The sequence below is a fragment of the Octopus sinensis genome, linkage group LG29 (genome assembly GCF_006345805.1).
Source record: "Octopus sinensis linkage group LG29, ASM634580v1, whole genome shotgun sequence".
NCBI classification, from domain to species: domain Eukaryota; kingdom Metazoa; phylum Mollusca; class Cephalopoda; order Octopoda; family Octopodidae; genus Octopus; species Octopus sinensis.
The window spans coordinates 5,163,292-5,173,274 of NC_043025.1; positions in this window are offsets into that span (position 1 = coordinate 5,163,292).

Consider the following 9,983-nt stretch of genomic DNA (forward strand, 5'->3'; position numbering starts at 1 on the left):
AGCAACAATAATAAGCACAATAACAAATGAAAGGACACCTAGAAAGAAATTATAAGAACGGTGGAGGCGGCGGTGGTGGTGGTGGCCGTGGGGGGAGTGGATGGAATTCTGTGATGATGTCGGTGGTGTTGGCGGTGGCAACATTATTTCTATTGTGCTATGATGATGTATAGATATTTTGTGCTGTGTGTGTGTGTGTGTGATTGTATGTGTGTATGATTGTGTGTGTGTGTGTGGTTGTGTATATATACTCTTTTACTTGTTTCAGTCATTTGACTGCGGCCATGCTGGAGCACCGCCTTTACTGTTGATAGATTAAAAAAATATATTGTGTCTGAATGTGTGTGTGTGTGTGTGTGTGCGATTTGGTTGTTTTGTACATATATGTATGTGTATATGTGAGTGTGTGTGTGTGTGTGTGTGTGTGTGTATAATTGTGTGTGTGTGTGTGAGATTTGTTTTTTTTGTACATATGTATGTGTATATGTGAGAGTGTGTGTGTGTATATGTGTATTTTGTGCTGTGTGTGTGTGTGATTGTGTGTGTGTGTGTGTGAGTTTTGTTGTTTTTTTGTACATATGTATGTGTATATGTGAGAGAGAGAGTGTGTGTGTGTGTATATGTGTGCATGTGCATATACATGTGTGCATGTGTGTATATATATATATATATCAGTTTATATAGTATATCTGTGGTTGTATTGTTTCTTAGTACATATATGTAAATAGATACGTGTGTGTGTGTGTGTGTGTGTGTGTGTAGGCATTTGGAGTTAGGCAAGACATAGGGAGAGATGAATGAAGAACGAAAAGGACTAGCAAATCAACACACACAATAACGGTTAATTATTATTATTAATAATATTATTATTATTATTATGATTATTATTATTATTATTATTATTATTATTATTAGTATTATTATTATTCATTGTTTTTGTTATTGTTATCATCATCATCAGTGTTGGTGTTTTGCTTAAACATCCCCTCCTCCTCCTCCTCCTTCTCCTCAGCCACTACCACCCCTCCCGTCTCCACCCCCTCACCTCCAACTGTCTACTTCAGTATATATATATTTTCCTTATTTTCTTCCCTCCTTTACTTATTACTAAGTTGACCTCCCGCCCACCCCCACTTCACTACCACTACCACTATAGTCAGCAACCTCCTCTGCCTTCTCCTCTATTTCTACTTCAGATATATATATATATATGGTGTGTTTGTGTGTATGTATGTTTGTTTGCTTCATCTTTTTTCAATTGTCTTTCATCTCTTCTTCTTCTTGCTTCTTTGTTTCTTCTACTTTTTATCATTTTGTTTCTTCTTTCGGGGGGGGGGGGGGGGGCTTTGTTTTCTTTCTTTTTATTCTCTTCCTCTTTCCCTACACAACTTTTCTCCTCACTTCCTTCTTCCCCCCCTATCTCTTTCTCCCCACCTTTTCGCCTATCTTTCTCCTCCATCTCATAACACAATGCATGATAGCTGCATCATCTCTCTATGGGAAGAAGAAAGCACAACAAGGAAATTGATGAACTGGCTAACACAGTGTCAAGTCCAGCCCCTGACTGACCCCATTACTCACTCACCCCTTTCGTCAGTATCATTGCCCCCCCCCCCGCCAATATCCAGGGTGGATCATCACAACTTTCTAAGATACAGAATACAGGATAACCTTCAACAGGCTGCAGAACAATGTAGACTGGGGCCCTAAAAGTGTCTTCTTATTTTTAAAGCCTAGCACTTATTCTATCGGGCCCTTTTTGCTGAACTGCTAAGTTATGAGGATGTAACTACACTAACACCGGTTGTCAAACCATAGTGGGGGGACAGGCATACACACACACACACGCGCGCATGGTTCCGGGTTCAGTCCCACTGCGTGGCATCTTGGGCAAGTGTCTTCTGCTATAGCCTCGGGCCGACCAATGCCTTGTGAGTGGATTTAATAGACGGAAACTGAAAGAAGCCTGTCATATATATGTATATATATATATATATATATATATGTGTGTGTTTGTGTGTCTGTGTTTGTCCCCCTAGCATTGCTTGACAACCGATGCTGGTGTGTTTACGTCCCCGTCACTTAGCGGTTCGGCAAAAGAGACCGATAGAATAAGTACTGGGCTTACAAAAAAAATAAGTCCCGGGGTCGATGTGCTCAACTAAAGGCGGTGCTCCAGCATGGCCGCAGTCAAATGACTGAAACAAGTAAAAGAGTAATAAGAGAGAGTATATAGAATGTGTTTGTGTGTGTGTCTTGTGTCTGTTTGTCCCCTCCACCACCTCCACTCGATAACTGGTGTTGGTGTGTTTACATCCCTGTAACATAGTAAGTTTAGCAACAGAATTTGATAGAACAAGCTAGCACCTGGCTTCGAAAAAAAAAAAAGGTACCAGAGGCAATGCCCCAGTATGGCCGCAGTCAAATGACTGAAACAAGTAAAGGATAAAAGAGACAGACAGACAGACTCACACACTGTGCTTTTGTCTTTTACTCAGACAAGAATTCCAACTTGCAGCATCTTGTTTTCTCATTAAAGGACCACTTCCTCCCACATCTCGACGCCCCGTCCCCAACCCCCCCCCCTCTTTGCAAGCATCTTACTTGCTGCTCCTCTCTATCAGACATTCAGCTCCCAGCCACCCTCCACCCCCCCCAACAACGCCACCTATACTGTAACAGAAATAATGATTGGAAGTTGGGGAATAACTGACAGTGATGTTGTTATCGTTATTGTTGTTGTTCGTTTAAACACCAACATGTGATGTTAATTATTGTGATTGAGGCTTTTGTTCTTCCTCTTGTTGTTGTTGTTTAACCCTTTAGTGTTCGCACTATTCTACCAAAATTAATGCTTCTTCATCCACATTGTTTTGAACTAATCATTCATTAATCTTGTAGCCATGAGATTTTGACGAGGTAGCTGTTAATTTTTAAAACGATGTTGTAGGGTTAGTTAGTTAGTTAGTTAGTTAATTTTCTGGCTCAAAAAGCAAAAAGCAAGGCCATGTAGGGGGACATGGAGTTATGTAGAGGGAGGGTGGTCATACAAAGAGTTCAGGCCATTTCTGGTCAAGAGAGACTTTGAACCGAGCGGTCGTCGACATCTTCACCATCTCGTCCGGCAGCTTATTCCACGGATCCGTGTGTGTATATATCTATGTGTGTGTGTGTGTTGTTAGTTAGTTAATTTTTGGGCTCTAAAAGCAAAAAGCAAGGCCATGTAGGGGGACAAGGAGTTATGTAGAGGGAGGGTGGTCATACAAAGAGTTCAGGCCATTTCTGGTCAAGAGAGACTTTGAACCGAGCGGTCGTCAGCATCTTCACCATCTCATCCGGCAGCTTATTCCACGGATCCGTGTATGTGTATATGTCTGTGTGTGTGTGTGTGTGTGTGTGTGTTAGTTAGTTAATTTTTGGCTCTAAAAGCAAAAAGCAAGGCCATGTAGGGGGACAAGGAGTTATGTACAGGGTGGTGTTCATGTAAAGAGTTCAGGCCACTTGAGGTCAAGGGAGACTTTGAACGGAGCGGTCGTCGGCATCTTCACCATCTCGGCCGACAGGCGGACTCGTCCCACGTATGACAGCAGCTGTTCCGGCATAAGCCCACAGGCCCGAAATGGCTGGACACTGCACGAATGCATGCAGAACAGTTTCGATGCTCTGACCGCATCTCGGTCAAGTCAGTCTGTCGTGTCTCGAACTGGAGTATTTGGCTTAAGAACACAATGCACTGCCAGTCTGAGAATTGAAACTGCGATCTTGAGGTTGTGAGCGGAACACACTAACCACTAGGCCACAGGTCTTCACTTGTATACACACGGCACTGGCACTCTATGTGTGTGTGTCTTCCTCTCTCACTCGTTCTTCCCTCCCATCTTCCGACCATCTCCCACCACCACCACCTTCACCCTTCTCCCCTTGTGATATCCTAAGCTATAAAATATCTTCTATCTTCCAATTAAAGAAAACAAGACTGCATTTCCATTGTCACACCTTTTCTCTCCCCCACCCCCACCACCCCCTCCCTCTCACCACTAATCTACCTCCCACCACACTCCCACATCTCTGCTCCCCTCCCCCGCCTCGCCCCCACCCTTACATGTCTAAACATATTGACAGTGATTAAACTGTTCCCAATTCGCTCCCTACCATGCCCTGCCCACGTCCACCTCGTAACATACTTTTTGTGACCCTTCTTCAATGTTGTGGTCAGCGCTCAGCGCTAGTGAATGCGGGAGGGGGTGGGGTGGGAGAGATTAGTGTGTGTGTGTGTGTGTGTATGCAACGAACGTGTGTATGTGTGTTTGGCTTGCGATGTATGCATGTATGCGTGAGAGTGAATGAGTGTGCGCGTTTGCAAGAGAGACAGTGTGTGTGTGTGTGGTTATGTGTGTATGATTGTGAATGTGTGTGTGTGTGTGAGCGAATGAGTGCGAGGGTGTGTGTGAATGTGTGTGTGAGCGAATGACTGCGAGGGTGTGTGTGAATATGCGTATCTGAGTGTGTATGAGTGAATGTATGTGAGGGTGTGTGTATGTATGTGTATGTGTGTGTGTGTGGTGTGTGTGTGTGTATGAGAGAGAGTGAGGGTGTGTGTTTCAAAGACAACTGTCAGAGCTGGAGAAGTGAAGGAAGCAGTTTCAAGTCTCAGCTAAAGCCAGTGATTTTTATAGTAGCAGTTTTTATTGTGTTTTGTATCCGTCTTTGCAAGTGATGGTCATGGCACTTGCGGTGTTGTGGTGATGGCTAATGTTGCAGTTGTAGTTTTGGCTGTTGTGGTGACTGCTGAGTGGTGACGAGGATTGTTGTAGTAGTAGTAGTGGTGGCTTGCAGTGTTGGTTGTAGTACACTAGGAATGTTGAACCTAGAATGTGGGGTACATTTGTGACATGTAGAGGGTACACTGTATATTGTTATGAGGTACAATTGTAGATTGTAAATTTCTGACTTGTAGAAGGTACACTTCAAGCTTGACTGTGGTGGAGAGCTTGTTGTAGATTTTATATTTGTGGATTATAGAGAGGGTACACTTGTGGATTATAGAGAGGGTACACTTGTGGATTATAGAAAGGGTACGTTTGTGGATTATAGAAAGGGTACGTTTGTGGATTATGGAGAGGGTACATTTGTGGATTATAGAGAGGGTACACTTGTGGATTATAAAAAGGGTACACTTGTGGATTATAGAGAGGGTACACTTGTGGATTATAGAGAGGGTACACTTGTGGATTATAGAAAGGGTACGTTTGTGGATTATAGAAAGGGTACGTTTGTGGATTATGGAGAGGGTACATTTGTGGATTATAGAGAGGGTACACTTGTGGATTATAAAAAGGGTACACTTGTGGATTATAGAGAGGGTACACTTGTGGATTATAGAGAGGGTACACTTGTGGATTATAGAAAGGGTACGTTTGTGGATTATGGAGAGGGTACATTTGTGGATTATAGAGAGGGTACACTTGTGGATTATAAAAAGGGTACACTTGTGGATTATAGAGAGGGCACACTTGTGTATTATAGAGAGGGAACACTTGTGGATTATCGAGAGGGTACACTTGTGGATTATAGAGTGGCACACTTGTGGATTATAGATAGGGTACACTTGTGAATTATAGAGAGGGTACACTTGTGGATTATAGATACGGTACACTTGTGGATTATAGAGAGGGCACACTTGTGTATTATAGAGAGGGTATGCTTGTGGATTATAGAGAGGGTACACTTGTGGATTATAGAAAGGGTACACTTGTGAATTATAGAGAGGGTACACTTGTGGATTATAGAAAGGGTACACTTGTGGATTATAGAGAGGGCACTCTTGTGGATTGTAGATAGGGTACACTTGTGGATTATAGAGAGGGTACACTTGTGTATTATAGAGAGGGTACACTTGTGGATTATAGATACGGTACACTTGTGGATTATAGAGAGGGTACACTTGTGGATTATAGAAAGGGTACACTTGTGGATTATAGAGAGGGTACACTTGTGGATTATAGAAAGGGTACACTTGTGGATTATAGAGAGGGAACACTTGTGGATTATAGAGAGGGTACACTTGTGGATTATAGAGAGGGAACACTTGTGGATTATAGAGAGGGTACACTTGTGGATTATAGATACGGTACACTTGTGGATTATAGAGAGGGTACACTTGTGGATTATAGAAAGGGTACACTTGTGGATTATAGAGAGGGTACACTTGTGGATTATAGAAAGGGTACACTTGTGGATTATAGAGAGGGTACACTTGTGGATTATTGAAAGGGTACACTTGTGGATTATAGAGAGGGAACACTTGTGGATTATAGAGAGGGTACACTTGTGGATTATAGATACGGTACACTTGTGGATTATAGAGAGGGTACACTTGTGGATTATAGAAAGGGTACACTTGTGGATTATAGAGAGGGTACACTTGTGTATTATAGAGAGGGTATGCTTGTGGATTATAGAGAGGGTACACTTGTGGATTATAGAAAGGGTACACTTGTGAATTATAGAGAGGGTACACTTGTGGATTGTAGATAGGGTACACTTGTGGATTATAGAGAGGGTACACTTGTGGATTATAGAAAGGGTACACTTGTGGATTATAGAGAGGGTACACTTTTGGATTATAGAAAGGGTACACTTGTGGATTATAGAGAGAGCACACTTGTGGATTATAGAAAGGGTACACTTGTGGATTATAGAGAGTGAGTGGAGGCACAATGGCCCAGTGATTATTGGATCACAGTTTCGATTCCCGATTGAGTGTTTATTGAGCGAAAACACCTAAAAGCTCCACGAGGCTCCGGCAGGGGATGGTGGTGAACGCTGCTGTACTCTTTCACCACAACTTTCTCTCACTCTTTCTTCCTGTTTCTGTTGTACCTGTATTTCAAAGGGCCAGCCTTGTCACACTTTGTGTCACAATGAATCTCCCCGAGAACTAAGTTAAGAGTACACATGTCTGTGGAGTGCTCAGCCACTTTTACGTTGATTTCACAAGCAGGCTGTGCTGTTGATCGGATCATCTGAAACCCTCATCATTGTAACCGACAGAGCGCCATGACACTTGTGAATTGTAATAATGGTTTCAGATTTTGACACAAGGCCACCAACTTTCAGGGGAGGGTGTAAGTAAATTACTTATCCCCAGTATTCAGCGGGTATCTAATTTATCAACTCCGAAAAGGCGAAAGGCAAAGTTGACCTCAGTGGAATTTGAACTCAGAATGTAAAGATTGGCAAAATGCTTAGAAGCATTTTGCCTAGCGTTGCTGACAATTTTGTTTTATACATGTGGTAAGTAGCTTGCTAACCAACCACATGGTTCCAGGTTCAGTCCCACTGCATGACATCTTGGGCAAGTGTCTTCTGCTATAGCCCCGGGCCGACCAATGCCTTGTGAGTGGATTTGGTAGACGGAAACTGAAAGAAGCCTGTCGTATATATATATATATATATATATATATATATATATATATATATATATATACGTATGTGTGTGTATATGTTTGTGTGTCTGTGTTTGTCCCCCTAGCATTGCTTGACAACCGATGCTGGTGTGTTTACGTCCCCGTCACTTAGCGGTTCAGCAAAAGAGACCGATAGAATAAGTACTGGGCTTACAAAAGAATAAGTCCTGGGGTCGAGTTGCTCGACTAAAGGTGGTGCTCCAGCATGGCCACAGTCAAATGACTGAACCAAGTAAAAGAGTTCTTTTAATTTGAAACGCTGATAGTTAGGTTTGATTTGGCGGCAGTAGAGGTGGTCGTGGTGATGCGTTGTAGCGGCGTTGCTGTGTACTGAATATTTGTGTAGAGGCGGTGGCGGTGGTGGTATTAGTGTTGGTGGTGATTGTGTTTGTGTTGTAGTAGTGTTGTCGTCGTGTGTTTATCGTAGGTGACGTCGTATCGGTAGCGGTGTGGTGTTCGTGTTGGTGGTTGCTTAGCGTTGTGGTAGTGGACTGGTTTACGGCGCCGCGAGAATAGGAGTGTACGGAGCAGAGCACGTGTTCACACAGGCAGATGCACATGCAGGCGAGTGGGACTTTTATCGAGAGGAAGTAGAAAGGCTGCACTCACACTCGCACTCACAGCGATCAAGAGTGAGACATAAGCTAAACTCCATGCCCTTCCTTCCCTCCCGCCCTCCTTCCGCCTCCCCTCCATCTTCATTAACTTCCACTTTATCTATCTGATCATTAAACTGTGGAATGGAATGTACAACTTGACAATCCTAAAAATTGGTGATGGTGGTGGTGGCCGCTGTAACGGGGGGGGGGGGCTGGTGGTGGTGGTGGTGGTGGTGGTGGTAGTGTTTAGCCTTCGTTCAATCCTGATCAGGCAGACCTGTATTTGATAGTGTTGGTAGTGGCAGTGGTGGTGGTGGTAGTGGTGGTGATGGCAGTGGTGGTGGTGGTGATGGCAGTGATGGAATTTTCTCTCTCTTCTGGACATTTTGGGGGTTTTTTTTTGTTGTTTTGTTTTTTTTTTTACTTTTTCTCTACTTCCTCTGACTTCTTAAGTGTGTGTCTGTCTGTCTGTCTGTGTGTGTGTGTATGGGCATGTCCCTCCTTCCCCCTGCCTCTTCCATTGAAAAGTTCTTCAAAAAAAGAGTTACAAAGTGAGAGAAAGAGGTGGTGGTAGTGGTGGTAGTGGTGGTGGTAGTGGTGGTAGTGGTGGTGGTAGTGGTGGTGGTGGTAGTGGTGGTGGTGGTGGTGGTGGTAGTGGTGGTGGTAGTGGTGATGGTGGTAGTGGCGGTTGTAGTAGTGGTGGTAGTGGTGGTGGTGGTGGTAGTAGTGGTGGTGATGGTGGTAGTGGCGGTTGTAGTAGTGGTGGTGGTGGTAGTAGTGGTGATGGTGGTAGTGGCGGTTGTAGTAGTGGTGGTGGTGGTGGTAGTGGCGGTTGTAGTAGTGGTGGTGGTGGTAGTAGTGGTGGTGGTGGTGGTAGTGGCGGTTGTAGTAGTGGTGGTGGTGGTAGTGGTGATGGTGGTAGTGGCGGTTGTAGTAGTGGTGGTGGTGGTGGTGGTGGTGGTAGTAGTGGTAGTGGTGGTGGTGGCGCTGTTTCTTTATGGTATCTAGCGTTTAATAATAATTACTGATATTGCCAGTGCTTTGTGTGGAATTTGGTGATAACTTTTCGCATACACACACACACACACACACATGCAGCTACGTGTGCTATACATGCACACGAAGTCATTGAGCGAACAGGAACTAGATGAAGGGGGTGGTTGGCGAGGGGAGGAAAAGAGACTTGTTGTATTGGATGAATAGAATGAGAGAGAGAAAGAGAGAGAAGGAGAGGAAGAGATGTTATCTGATGTTTCGAACACTGAATACACATATATATGGATGTATACTTATGTACGTACACACACACACACACACACAATTCTGTAATGATCCTCATTGAAATATTCAGAATTGTGTCAGCCGTCATTGGTGTTAATTGCAGCTGAACCTGTTGTCATTGAGTAAGTCCAGGTCAGCTGTGATCCAGCTGGCCAAAGGTCTTCCTCAAACAACTTTGCCTGGGCTTGTGCCCTGGAGGGGAACTTTCTAGGTGCAACACCGCAGCCATTCACAACCAAAAGGGGCCTTTACCTTTGTACCTTTTACACACACACACACACACACATCTATATATCATCATCATCATTTAATGTCCATTGTCCATACTGGCATGGGGTTGGACAGTTTGACCACGGCTGGTATGCTGTAAGGCTGCACCAGATTTCAGTCTGATGTGGCATGGTTTTCTACAGCTGGATGCCCTTCCTAACAACAGCCACTCCAAGAGTGTAATCTTCAAAGCCACAGTCGAACCAATTCTACTATATGGCTCAGAAACCTGGACGTTATCAAAGAAGCTTGAGAGGCGGTTGGATGGAACCTACACTCGCCTCGTTATGAGAGCTCAAAATCTCTCGTGGAAGCGTCATCCAACCAAAATGCAAATATATGGGAAACTACCACCTGTGTCATC